The following is a 14,300-nucleotide window of genomic DNA, read 5'->3' on the forward strand; positions in this document are numbered from 1 at the left end:
CAGAACCTGAACCAGCAGGTGGTGGCGTACCTTTACATGCCCATGCCAACTCACCTCGAATATCCCCTGGACTTCTGGGCAGCCTAACTTGATTTGTGGTCGCAAGTAGCAGAGTTTGCCCTGTAAAAGCCGTCCTGCAGCAGGGGCCATAGTCACCCCAAGGCGAACTCGTCTGTCCACGAAAAATGTAGAGAGACTGACCTTTGTGAAGATGAACCAAGCATGGATCAGCCAGGATTTTCACCCACCAATGCATAGATTGACCATGGTGCCACACTAACACTTCACAAATATGTATAGTGCCAAACAGATTTAAGGCGCTGCTCCCCAGTTACAAATATTCCTCCGCATCAGACCTTTTTTCACCCACCTTCATCACCGGGTACTAGTATTGCCACCCACCGCACCATTCTGTCATCGGGTCACTTTCAGGACTCCTGATGCTGCTGCTGCTGCCGCCACCTCCAGTTTGTCTCATTCTGCAACCATATGGTTTCCTCATGCTTCTGCCATCTCAAGGCTGTGTCATTCAGCCACTATATGGTCTCCTCATCTGACGCCAACACTAGGCTGTGCCATTTAGCCCCTATATGTTCTAATTTTGCTGCCGCTACTTTCTATATAAATTCCTTGCACTTCTTGATCTCTGTCTGCTATTGGTTAATGGGAGAATGCTTCAGCGCAATTGCATTATGGGGGGGGGAATTTGTCATTTGAGACTTTTGACAATTTTAGTTGCGTAAAATTTAACAAAATATCTCACATTGTGTGATGATTTTGCAAATTTTTTATACATTTTGTGTTTTACTTTCAAAAAGTTGTATATAATAAAGGACCCATCAAGGTCATAAACACTGCCTATAATGTCACTAGACCAACAAATAAGTAGTTCATCTTTTGCATGAACATATATGTGTGCTGTATCACTCTTTACTTGTTGGATAACTATTGAGCCTTTTTCAGGGGGACCCACAAGGACTTGCACTACTCTTACACACAATAGTGAGCAGTGTTTGCTGTCAGGACTTCCGAGGAGTAATAAACCTGAAGATGTGCTGAGGAGTGGAGAGGGAGGACGGCACTTGTCAAATCTGCCGAGGCAGCATCTGAGCCTGCTGGTGAAGTGGCATAGGGGGATTAAGGGGGGGGGGGGAATGAAGTGACACAGGGATCAAGGTGGAATACAGTGATCAAAAGGGGGGGGGACTGAAGTGGTTCAGGGGGTGATCAAGGGGGAATAAAATAAGACCGGGGGTGATGAAATGGCAAAGGAAGTGAGGAAGTGGGTGATGAAGTGGAACAAAAGGTGATGCAGGGTGGTGATGAAATGAAACAGGGGGTGATGAAGTGACACAGGAGGTGATGAAAGGGGGTCATGAAATGCACGGGGTAGCAGCCAGATTTCAAATTCTGACACTGAATACCAGCATAACGTTGTGCGTTGTAGGATGCACAATGTGATGTTTGCAACTGGCGATATGGCAAGGAGTGTGTCACAAAACTATGCATGTCTGTATGTGGTGGATTTGAGCTGAGGAAACCCTACAGATCAGAGCATGTGCAAAAAAAGCAAAATGTAGGGAAAGTGGAAAATGTAGGGAAACCTTAGTAAATACCTTGGAAAATGAATTGTAGGGAATTAAAACCCACAAAGAAACCTACAAAACACTCTTAGTAAATGACGGCCATTGTCTGCAGCACCAGGATGTGTAACGCGGCAGAGACTTTTTTTTTGTTGTATCAGACAACCTGGGCACATTTCTTAAAATATGGGCACATTTCGTAAAACACTTTTTTTTTTTTGCTGGACAACAACTTTAAGAGCGTAAAGGGTGAACAAAGCTGCATTTATTTCACCCAGATGAATGATGTTTTGGTCACATGATCCTCTCAACCAGTGGTTGCAGGAGAGGTCCTTACTCCATCCTACTCCAACCTTCCTCTGCTCAAGACAAGGGGTGGACGCAAACCCTCCTAGTCTGTGGCTTTTGCCAGAGCAATATTGGAACAGTGAGCATAGTAACATAGTAAAGAGCCTTGGTTCCTGTAATCCATTAATGCAGCCCAGTCATTTTTAATTAGTAGGAGACGCATAGGCGTTTATCTCTAGATTCTCTCAGGTTTGCAGCACATGGTAAAGAGAACTTGGTGATCTGTTTACACTGGTGTAGTGCTGTGCGGCAGCCATTATTGCTGTGGTACTGTGTCTTTGTGGCAGATTGGCCCAGAGCTAGGCGATAGGATGGCAGCAGTGGGGCTGCTGGACCACTGGGTCATTTCCCCTATAGGCACCTTTGTTGTGGGGGTGGTAGTTGCTGCCCAGTACCACGCCATTGTAAATAAGGAACCCTTTTGGATCAGGAGGCTGGGATGTGGTGAGTGAGCTTGTACACTTGGATCAATATGTATACAAACTACCTGATGTTAGTTTTTGTAATTGCGCAGAGAAGCAATAGATACATGTACTGTGTAGCTCTATCTAGTTTTTCCTTAACTCCTGTTACATAATGAGAAACAGGCTGTGAAGCAGTGCCCCACTGGTTGCGCCGGGTAATAATGCTGGCCCTGTCAGAAATTATTAAAGGGGTACTCTGCCCCTAGACATCTTATCCCCTATCCAAAGGATAGGGGATACGATATCTGATCGTGGGGGTCCTGCCACTGGGGACCCCTGCGATTTTCCTGCTGCACTGTTCATTTAGAGTGTCGGATGCAGCAGCGGAGGCTCGTGAAGTCCTGGCCGCGCCCCGTTCGTGATGTCCCGGCCACGCCCCCTCAATGCAAGTCTATGGGAGGGGGTGTGATGGCCCCTTGCATTGAGGGGGTGTGGCCATGATGTCACAAGTGGGGCGTGGTCGTGACATCATGACCCTCCGCCCCGCATCGCCAGTCATCCGGCATGGAGCGACGTTCACTCCGTGCACCAGATGTCTGGGGTGCCACAGCCGAGATAGCGGGGGTCCCCAGTGGCAGTACCCCCGCGATCAGACATCTTATCTTCTATCCTTTGGATAGGGGATAAGATGTCATGGGGCGGAGTACCCCTTTAAGATTTATGTATTAAAATAAAATAGGCTTTATAATAAATAATTTCACATTTGCAATTAACAAAGTTTTTTTTTTTTCAATTTAAAATAAAAAGGAAAGAAATCTCCAGTGCCAGCAGGATCGCTTCCTCCAGAACAAAGGAGAACAGTTTTCTCCACTTGTGTGCCTGTTCAGAAAAGGTGTGCGTGATGAGTGCAGAATTTGTTGCTTCTTAAATAATAGGTTTTGTAGCTGTGCTGCCCACACAATGTTCTGAACACTCACCCTCCCTCCTTATTTATTTGGTGCCGCTTGTGTCTTTTCATTACTAGTTTTCTTCACTCAACAAACTTTCTTACCTTTTAATTAATATCACTACATTCAGTTCAAAAAAGAGACAAAAACTGAAAAAGCTGTGAAATTGTGCCTTTTAAACAGTGTCTGTATTTGTTATTGAGCATTTTAACAGGTTTTTAATGCGGACCAATTGTTATACTTGTTTATGCAAGAATAGGTAAATCAGAAGTGCATGTGAATATATGAAATTTGTGTAATAAATGTTATCAGAAGAAAGTGATAACTTACTCGCTTTCCTAAAGTTACTCGACCTACATACATAGTTAGAGAAAAGGAAGTAAGCGCTCCATAGAATAATATTGTTGGACCCAGAGAGCTGAATAATAGTATAAATGAACTGCTCACCCTGGGTGGTTTTGTAGGAACATACACAACAATGGGAATAGGTATAGGATAGATCGTCTGCTGCCCTCCGGTAGTGGATATTTGGCTTCAAGGGAACCCAGCTCACAGCGCTGATGGACCAGACAGGTAGGTAAACTTAAAAGAGGATTTATTGACCAGAATGCAACGCGTTTCGCTGCGCATGCGCAGCTTCCTCAGGCATCAGGAAGCTGCGCATGCGCAGCGAAATGCGTTGCATTCTGGTCAGTAAATCCTCTTTTAAGTTTACCTACCTGTCTAGTTACATAGTTAACATGGTTTCAAAAATTAACATATGTCCATCACGTTCAAATAAACTTTCTTTGATTGGTGTTCATAAAAAATGTTTAAAGGGAACCTGTCATCAGAATTTACCATATGTAACATGTGGCAACATATTATATGTGGTGATTTCTCCTTTTTCGCCATCCCCAGTGAAGATGGTGAAGGTGTGGGAGGAGATTCATCAAAACCTGTCTAGAGGAAAAGTTTTTGAAAAGGACTCTGAAAAATAAAAGAAGCAATCGGTTTGGCTTCTATGGGCAACTCAGCAACTTTTCCTCTGGACAGGTATTGATTAATCTACCATAAAGTTTAAAAGTGTCCCCTGCCAGTCCGATAAGTATTCCCTTGTGCTATACTCACCTAGTCCCACTGCTCTGACTACAGTCCCCACAGCGTGATTGACAGCCCTGGTCACCACTCTGCTCCCTTAACAGAGAGGGCAATGACGCAAGCCGTCCCTGGGCAGTCAATCACACTAAGGGGGAGTGATTACAGCTCAGCAGATGGACTAGGTAAGTATAGCTTTCCACCCAGGGGACTACTTATGAGGCTGGCGTTGGGAAACTTTTAAACTATATATTCTCACCATGCCTGCGGGCAGGAACATCTTCCGGGAATGGTAAGGAAGAAAATGTTACCATATATAACACACTGCCACGTGTTATATATTGTACAATCTGATGACACGTTCCCTTTTACAGTTTTGCTTCTGCAACTTGCATGTATTGGCAAAATGCCCAATGCCATTTGGTGTCAGCTCCATCTTCCAACTTCCAGCTCCCAGGCTCAGTCTTTAGACCCTTTTGTCCTCTAACCACAAATCTAAGCTCAATTCAGATCAAATCCCATAAAGTAAAGTCAAATAAATAAAAAGTCAAATATAAGCCTAGATGTACAGGAAAAGACAGGAGAAGATGGGACTAATGACTTTCGTCTAAAACACGTAAACCAACTGAACAGGTTCCCTGCACTGAATTTTAAAGTGTGCACTTATTATATTTTTGACTTTATCAGGACTGTGCTGGACTTTGCCTATTTTTATATGTCTCCCTGATTACAGACCATAAGTAGAGATGAGCAAATTTTTAAAACATTTTTAAAATTCTTTTTTGAGTATCCATTCTGGTGAGCTTCGAGCTGGTGGTCCGCCGCGAGGCGAGCTACCACCTGTTCCAGACCCTGCCTCTCAGCGCCCCCCTGACTGTGAAAGTATGAATGTTTCATTTAATCAATTATGGTTCATTGTTATCGCTCCAACATGTTTCATTGGATTCTTGTGGTAATTCCAAAGGTAATATAGGATGACGACCATAGGGCCTCACAATTGAAAAGATTGAAGAGATTTTTTTAAAATTTAAATTGAAGATTTTGATTAGATTCACAAGTTTATGTCCCGGGTGCCCGAAGCAATTACTTTGAACTAATGCTGTATTACCACAAAACCCAATATAACAAGGAGTCACATGGCGGCACAAGGACAGAGCCTAGTGGTTTCAGCAGCCCGACGAGACCAGAGGGTCTCACAATTGAAGAGATTAAAGATATTTTGTGAAATTTTTATTGAAGATTTTATATAGATTTCAAATTTTAAAGTTTCATTTAATGTGCCAACAGCATGAATAGACCATATGGTGGCACAATGACACAGCCTGGAGGTGGCAGCAGCATGAGGAGATGAGGTGGCAGCAGCATGAGGAGATCATAATGTGGCAGAACGACCCAGCCTGTGAGACCATAGGGCCTCACAATTGAAAAGATGAAAGATATTTAGTAAAATTTTAATTGAAAATGTTATATAAATTGAACATTTTTAAAGTTTCATTTAATGTGCCAACAGCATGAAGAGAACATATGGTGGCACAATGACACAGCCTGGAGGTGGCAGCATCAGCATGAGGAGACCATATAACGGCACAATGAGAGAGCCTGGAGGTGGCAGCATCAGCATGAGCATACCATATGGTGACACAATGACAGAGCTTGGAGGTGGCAGCATCAGCATGAGGAGACCATATGGCAGCACAATGAGAGAGCCTGGAGGTGGTAGTATCAGCATGAGGAGACCATATGGCGGCACAATTACAGAGCCTGGAGGTGGCAGAAGCAGCATGAGGGCCATGCTAACTGAGGGTTGAGTCTGAGGAACCCCCCGACTGTCAACTGGGGGTGTCGGATGTCAGTGGATGACTGAGTGAACCAATCAATCACGACTGCTGGGTTGCTGGTCGAGACTCGACTGCTAGCGGACACCGCGAGCTCAGACCTCTCGCTGCGACTGCCACACATCCCTACTCTGCTGCGACCTCTGCCTGTGCCTGATGTATTTAGGCCTGATATACTTATACACCAGCTGCGTACGTGTATGTTACACTTATGAGAGGAGAAAAATGCGCTCCACTACGCTTAAAACTGTATTAGACTACAGAAACAAGTGTGTAGCTTTGTCTGGCCTTTCAAATTAACTAGGCCCAAATTAGTTTAACAGGAAAATATATACAGGACACCACGTAGGTGCACAGTTTAATCTTATGAGGGGAGGACTATGCGCTCCACTACAAACTGTATAAAGGATACAGAAACAAGTGGGGTAGCTTTGGCTGGCCTTTAACAGTAACTAGGCCAAAGTTAGTTTTTCAGGGGAAAAAAAAGTACACCATGTAGGTGTATGTACAGTTTACACTTATGAGAGGTGGACAATTTTTTCCTTTATGCCAGTTTATAAAATGTGTCAAATTTTATATACTGGCACCATATGACAGGGAGTGCTGCAGGAGAGATCGTGGGGGTACCCAGTGGCAGGACCCCCGCAATCAGACATCTTATCTTCTATCTTTTGGATAGGGGATAAGATGTCTAGGGGCTTAGTACCTCTTTAAAGATAATGTTATTATAATAAAAGAGAGCAGAGTGTGTGTCAGGTGTGAATATACCACTTCAGCAGAAAGTCGATGAACCGTTCACGGTGAATAGAGCAGCAGAATCCTGACATGAGATGAACCAGTATCCCTGAGAATGCAATCTAGGAAGAAGCGACATAAGTGAGTGTGCATGCATCGGCATGTACATATTAATCTGTGGTAAAACTGCTCTATTCCCTCTTGCTGAGTAGGCAGCTCCCTGTAAACATGAGACCTTAGCATCTCCCTTTCTTGTCAGGTTCACTGGCTGAAGTATTAATGCATTGGCTGACACAAAGGTGAACGTGGGTTAGAGCAGAAAGTGGAAATCAATGCACAGTGTACCAGTAGGAAGTAATTCTCAAACATATAAGGACATGGATGGACAGGCAAGGGCATATTGTAATGTAGTCCTGGGAATATCAACACATCTCTTTAGAATGTACTAAATGCTGCTATGTCTTGCGAAAATGCTTTTATTTTCTATTATTAGAGGAAGTGTTCACAAATGGAAGACATGCTGTCGGCTGGGTTCACTTATGACTGCAGATGACATATCAGGATCTCTGCAATCTAATACACCCAGATTCAATGTCCAGCTAAAATGGAGATGTATAGCATGAAAATGTATAGTTATGTTCTCATGTTTCCTGTCAATTTGAGTATTTGGTTTTATTGCCTTTTTTTGTTGTTGTATTAAAGGTGCCGTGCTTTATAAAGTATGATATGCTTGTAAAGTACACATGCACAATGTAGAGAAATACATACCTGATATACACTCACGGGTCACTTTATTAGGTATCACCTTGCTAGTACCAGTTTGTACAGCACTAGGTGCTGGGGACATTCCTCAGAGATTTTGGACATGAGGACATCACACGGTTGCTACAGACTTGTCATCTGCACATCCATGATGATAATCTCCCATTCCACCATGTCCCAAAGGTGATCTATTGGATTGAGATCTGATGACTGTGGAGGCCATTGGAGTAAAGTGACCTCATTGTCATGTATGAGATGATGTGAGCTTTCTGAAATTGTGCATTATTCTAGCATCAGAAGATGGGCCCACTGACATCATAAAGGGGTAGACATTTTCAGGAACAATACTCAGGTAGGCTGTTACATTTAAACCATGCTCAATTGGTACTAAGGGGCCCAAGTGTGCCAAGAAAATGTCCCCTACACCATTACACCACCAGCCTGAACCATTGCTACAAGGCAGGATGGATCTATGCTTTCATGTTGTTTATGCCAAATTCTGACCTTGCCATCTGAATGTCACTGCTGGAATTAAGATTCATCAGACCAGGCAACTTTCCCCAGTCTTCCATTGTCCAATTTTGATGACCTGTGTGATTTGTATCCTACACTTTCCTAACTGAAAGGAGTGGCACCTGGTGTGGTCTTCTTCTGATGTGGCCCATCTGAGGTATCTGATTCTACGAGCCTTGTTATTTGCTGATACTTTGTGACAGGTACATGAATGGGTTAATGGGATTACAATTGTCACAAGTACATTATAAAGGTTGGTGGTCAAAAAGGTGAAGAGAATACTCTACAAAGTTACTGAGCATGTACTGGTGGACACAAGTCTTAGGAATATGAAGCAGGCATTGTAAGGGCATGTATCTGACAATGTGTATTGGGGCACTTAGGGTTGATTGACATGTAGGGGGCACGTGGCTTCCCCTGTTCATTAGTTCACAGGTACTTGCACGACAGTTACTTATGGAGTACATGTTTTGGAGACTTTATGTGGTGGTGCATGTGACGTTGGCAGTCAACCTATAAGGGTCATTTGACAGGGGCTTTGGTGGACAACATGGCAAACACATATAGGGGACATATGGCTGGCATTTAAAGGGGGTATCCACAATTAGTTGCTTTTTTTCTAAACCAGTAGTAGATTAGTATAAAACATCCCCATAGAAAAACCATTATAAATAACGGTCCTATTCCCAGGACTATCACTGTTGTCCTATGTCAAGAGGGTCCTTGCACTCTAAATATTACCAGACCAATAGATAACTATCTGTGACTACAAGATAAATTGCTTTATGGGGACTAACAAGACCATATTTTACTATTATTTTACTATTATAGGAACAATTTTCCTTCTCCTGTCCAAGCAAAATACCTAAATGCAGAGCTTAGGTCTGCGCTGTCTACCACAATCAAGTCTACCAGAAAACAATACTGTAATAGTGCTGATCTTGATTTTTATTTATAAATAAAAATTACTGTTATGACCAAACTACCATTTCATGTCTTCAATATGTCTAATTTATAGTATTTTCAATATTTTATAACTTAATATGCTGGCTAGAATTTTATAATCTTGTCGCTAAGGGGGTAGAATGGTATATAACGTTTTACATGCAATGCAGTGCTTCAAAGCTCATCCAGAAGGAAAAGAGTTTGCTTTCCATTGCCATCTATTGAAGGTAGCATTAGTTTAAATTAAAGCTTGACCCTTAAAAAGCCTTGAAACATGACTGGGGATTATTAGACAAGCCAGGATCCTCTCCAGGAAGAAGAGTCATTCATCTGTTGATAGCGGTTTTGGGGTTCTTGCCATTCATCAGATTAGAGCAGGGTGCGTTCTCGCTAGCTGAGATACCTCCTCAAGGATACCACCATTACATATGTTAGCATATACAATATAGTCCAGAGCTGCATTCACAATTCTGCTGGTTGCTACTAAAAACACTAGACAAGCCTGTCAACATATATACCCATAATACTTAGGTTACTGTCTATTGCTTAATGCATATAAAACATGTTGCACAGTAAATTTTGTTCAGACACTGACTGTACTTGTAACTGACGTCTTTGCACATATGTTCCTCCTGGCTAGCTATAGCTACCTGTGACTTCTGTCAGCAGGTGTATGTAGTTCATGCTGATGAACAGACCTACCTACAAGGACTATTGTATATAAGAGTATGCTTGCATTAAGTTCACATGTGATTTTGACATGCTGATTTTTGCCATAAAAATGAGAGAAGACATGCAATTTACTTATTTTGGGTGTTTCTGTTTACTTTTAGTGACTTGAAGTGGAGAGAAAATCCTATTTGTATGACACGATCCACCAGGCAAGAAGTGATTGACAAAACCAAACAACGCATTTCGAGGCTTTAGAGCTTCTTCAGCAGGTGAAAAGTGTGCATGATACTGATGCAAAAAGTGCAAACATAAATACGTTCAAAACATGGGGTTAAAAGATTGGATCTAGCCTATTTGTTGGTGGGGCTAAGTTCTGTAAACAAACATACAAGATACTGTGGTCCGTAATAAAATATACACAATAGACACTATGATAAACTCTTTTGTTCTTACCAATCTGCTGGCTTTCAACCTTTTTTTTTTTAAATGTACACTAAACCATCCCCACCAACTCCACCAAATGGGCTATAAAATAAATCCCAATTTATTTATTTATTTTTTTAAACCATGTGTAAAAAAAATTCTTCTTTGCAGACTGGTTTTGCAGCATTGTGAACATACCCTAACAGTAGTTTTTTTTTATTGTATTGGTTAACAAAATGAAAGTCACTAAAAACTGTTTTGTTAAATATCATTATACAGTGAAGCCTCTTTGGGAAGATCACCCAAAATTGCATTAAAAGGTGTTTTTTTTATAAGATGACCTTCTCAAAGACAATGGCCTCTATTCATAAGATGTGGTGGACTGAAAATCTCTCACATTAAAATCTGGTCTAAACAAAGGGTGGTCTGAAAGATGTGGTCTTTAGGAGAGGTTTGCTTTCAGGCTGGCAAAAGTGGAAGATCCTTTTAGAATGATACCTTACTTTAAAACACAATACGTGTGAAATTTATTTTTAATATTCTTTAAAATCCAGAATTGCAGCATCACGAATCAAGTTGCTATGATACCAGCACTGGGATCTTGAAAGTATAAGAATATGAGGAATCAGAAGCAGTGAAGCATGAACAATACTTGACTGATGATCCATAATTTGCATCTCTAAAGAGTGAACAATAAAAAAGCACAGTGGCATAACTATAAAAGAGCGCAGGGGTACAGAAGCAGGGGGCCCTATTGTTGGGGGGGGGGGGAGCTGCATTATTTTAAATGTCTCCAGAATGTTGAAGTGCCCTCGCTCAGATATTACTGTCCCATTTCTTTACTAAATAGTTTCAAAATTCTGTGCTGCTTACTTTCCTAGTATATATTTATTGCAATCAGTTTTTTTCTTATACAGAGCGATGAATCAACATATAAATCAATTTGAAAGATAACATGCTTTTACCAGCAGCCACCACGAGAGGGAGCGTACAACATACTGTAAATATGTGTTCGATGTATGCAGTTAGCATTTCAGCTCCCTCTAGGGGTGGCTTTAGGTTGCCAGAATTTTATAATCCAGTGTCTATGCAGATTATTAGTTCATTTGTATCAGAAAAACAAAGATCCAAATACTACAAAAATATATTAAGACATTTATAATTAAAGATGGAAGTTCTACTGATGTTTGCTCTTGCTATTTGATTGCAGTGTTTTGCTCTTCTCCTATTGTAGTTTTATGCTTATATTCTGATGCACCTGTTATATTTCATTGCATTGATTCACTATGTGGTTTGTGCTTATTATTTCTGTGTAACTCTTTTGTGATTTCCTGCCCACCTCCCTGACTTGGAGTTTTTTTTTGTTATGTCATGACCCTTTATCTTTGAAAACTTTAATAAAATTTTACAGTAAAAAAAAAAGAAAAAAAAGTGGAAATTCACAGAAAGGCTTGTGTGTATGTAAAAATCCAAGTTTTAATTATCTGAAGGCTAAGAATCCATAATCCGTATCTATGAAGGCTGAATAATATTACTGTGATAATTCAGAACTTTGTATCTCTGAAGAGTAATGTTGCTGTGAGTAGTACTCCATTAATCATATTAACATAGTAAAATAGTTTGTAAGGTTGAAAAAAGACAAGAGTCCATCGAGTCCAACCTAGAACCCTGCTGTGTTGATCCAGAGGAAGGCGAAAACCCCCATGAGGCTGATGCTAATTGTCTCGATGAGCCAAGTTCTATGGTGCTGCAATCAATCACCAGGTGCGGAGCTCCACTCTTAGCTCCCAAACATGCAGTATACAAGATTCCTGGGCTTTATACGCAAAGGCAGTGCTAGCATACACATGAAAAAGATAAACTCACTGTTCCAGTAGAGCATAAATGACCAGCCGGTCTTCTTTATTTTTTCTCTTTCTTCAATAAAGTGCAGTATGCAACATTTACATCATAGCCATCATAGCCAGGCTATTCACAGCTCAGAGGCAACAGGATATGACGCGACATTTCGAGGGACACGCCCCCTTACTCATGCGTACCTGAACCTGTTGGAAGACCTCCTTATGTACGTATATGCACACATATTTTCAATTAGTTAAGATACGTTCTAGAAATATATTAGTAACATTTTTACAAATACATTATACTTTATACTTTCTATATATTATAAATATTATAAGAATGGTCTAAAACTACATAATTCATTAAATCCTGAAGGTTGGATAGTTTCAAGTTCTGTTATCCAGAATACTTCCCTACGGAGAAGCTGCTTTTTGTTACTCTCCTTATTCACACCTTGCGTTATCTGTTATATCACTTGCCATCTTAAAGGGGTACTCCGGTGAAAACCTTTTTTCTTTTAAATCAACTGGTGCCAGAAAGTTAAACATATTCTTAAATTACTTCTATTAAAAAATCTTAATCCTTCCAGGACTTATTAGCTGCTGAATGCTACAGAGGAAATTCCTTTCTTTTTGGAACACTGATGACATCACAAGCACAGTGCTCCCTGCTGACATCTCTGTCCATTTTAGCAACTGTGCATAACAGATGTATGCTAAGGGCAGCATCGTGGCTCAGTGGTTAGCACTGCTGCCTTGCTAGCACTGGGGCCTTTTCGTTCATTTTTGGTTTTATCTTTATTTTTCTTTATTAGTAAATCTTGCCTGTTCATAATACTAACTTCCTTCTCTGCTTCTTTTAGATGTTTTTTGTCATAACCTCTTTCTAGAAACTTATTTTCAATTTTAATTTTACTTTTTTCATATTCTTCCATTGTGCTAGAAATTCTTTTTGTGCGAATTAGCTGACTTTTCGGGACACCCCGAAATACAGTGGGTGAATGAAAGCTATTTCTGTGTAGCATATTATTTTTGTCTGTTTTTTTAGTATATAATGTTGTTATAAATTTTTCTTCTTTAATCTCTACCTCTACATCCAAAAATTTTATTTTAGTACTGTCATAAGTTAATGTAAATTTTATTGTAGGATGTGCTGTATTAAGTTTTTCTACAAACGACAGTAATTCTGTCTCATTTCCCTGCCAGAGCATGAACACGTTGTCCACGTACCGAAGCCACGTGGGCGACATGCTCATGCCCCGGGGGGAGAAGATGACATCCTCCTCAAATACTGCCATAAAGGCATTAGCTAAACTAGGTGCCACTGGCGACCCCATTAAAGTTCCATCTATCTGAAGATAGAAGTCTGTATCAAAATGAAAATAATTTTTGTCAAGACATAATCTAATAATTGTATAGAGATAGAGAAAAAACAACCGCATACGTTGCCTCGTGTATTACCCTTGGTAGGCTGGCAGAACTAACAGCAATATGCTGTCTTCAGGGACCAGTACCGTCCCTTCAGATCTGTGCTCATCTTAGAAAAGAATAAAAAGAGCGTACCGCCCCACTAAAGGGGTGCACTGATGTGGATAGCTGCTGTCGGGATCTGGTCACCGGACCACGTGTGTAGACGTAGTCCTGGGTAAATGCAGGAGAAGAAGAACAAAAGGACCTCTGGAATCCTGGCGCTGCCGATCAACACATCTAGACACGGTGTATTTTAAAAGAAATCCTGGGCAGGATTACATATATTAAAATAAAAAATGTAGCATACAGCATACAAGTAGATTACGCGTTTCAATCTGAAGAAGAAGGGGGTTTCCCTTTGAAACGCGTAATCTACTTGTATGCTGTATGCTACATTTTTTATTTTAATAAATGTAATCCTGCCCAGGATTTCTTTTAAAATACACTGTGTCTAGATGTGTTGATCGGCAGCGCCAGGATTCCAGAGGTCCTTTTGTTCTTCTCCTATAATCTAATAATGACATCAGAAAGCCTATCATTTCATTTGAAAGTTTTGCATTTTTGCACAGGGTGTCATATACACAACGAATACCCTGAGTATGAGGGATATTCGTGTATAAACTTTGCACATCTAGTGAGCATAAAAACCGTACATATTTAGCATTCAGTTGTCCTAGTTCACACAAAAACTGACTAGTGTCAACCATTGATTTCTTGATTTCAGGTTGCAGGAAACTATCCACAA

General features: G+C 40.9%; 1 protein-coding gene and 1 long non-coding RNA gene across 3 annotated transcripts in view; one reads left to right on the top strand and one right to left on the bottom strand.

The window, feature by feature from the left end:
- LOC130357025 (uncharacterized) overlaps nt 1–10,224 on the top strand; it is a 50,486-nt gene extending 40,262 nt beyond the window's left edge. Inside the window, exon 4 of the long non-coding RNA XR_008889070.1 lies at nt 9,983–10,224. This is a non-coding gene — a long non-coding RNA (uncharacterized LOC130357025). The remainder of the gene's footprint in view (nt 1–9,982) is intronic.
- Nucleotides 1–14,300, bottom strand: part of EPHA6 (EPH receptor A6) — a 1,030,110-nt gene that overhangs the window by 58,573 nt on the left and 957,237 nt on the right. The window lies entirely within an intron of this gene.

The sequence above is a fragment of the Hyla sarda genome, chromosome 2 (assembly GCF_029499605.1).
Source record: "Hyla sarda isolate aHylSar1 chromosome 2, aHylSar1.hap1, whole genome shotgun sequence".
Taxonomy (NCBI): Eukaryota; Metazoa; Chordata; class Amphibia; order Anura; family Hylidae; genus Hyla; species Hyla sarda.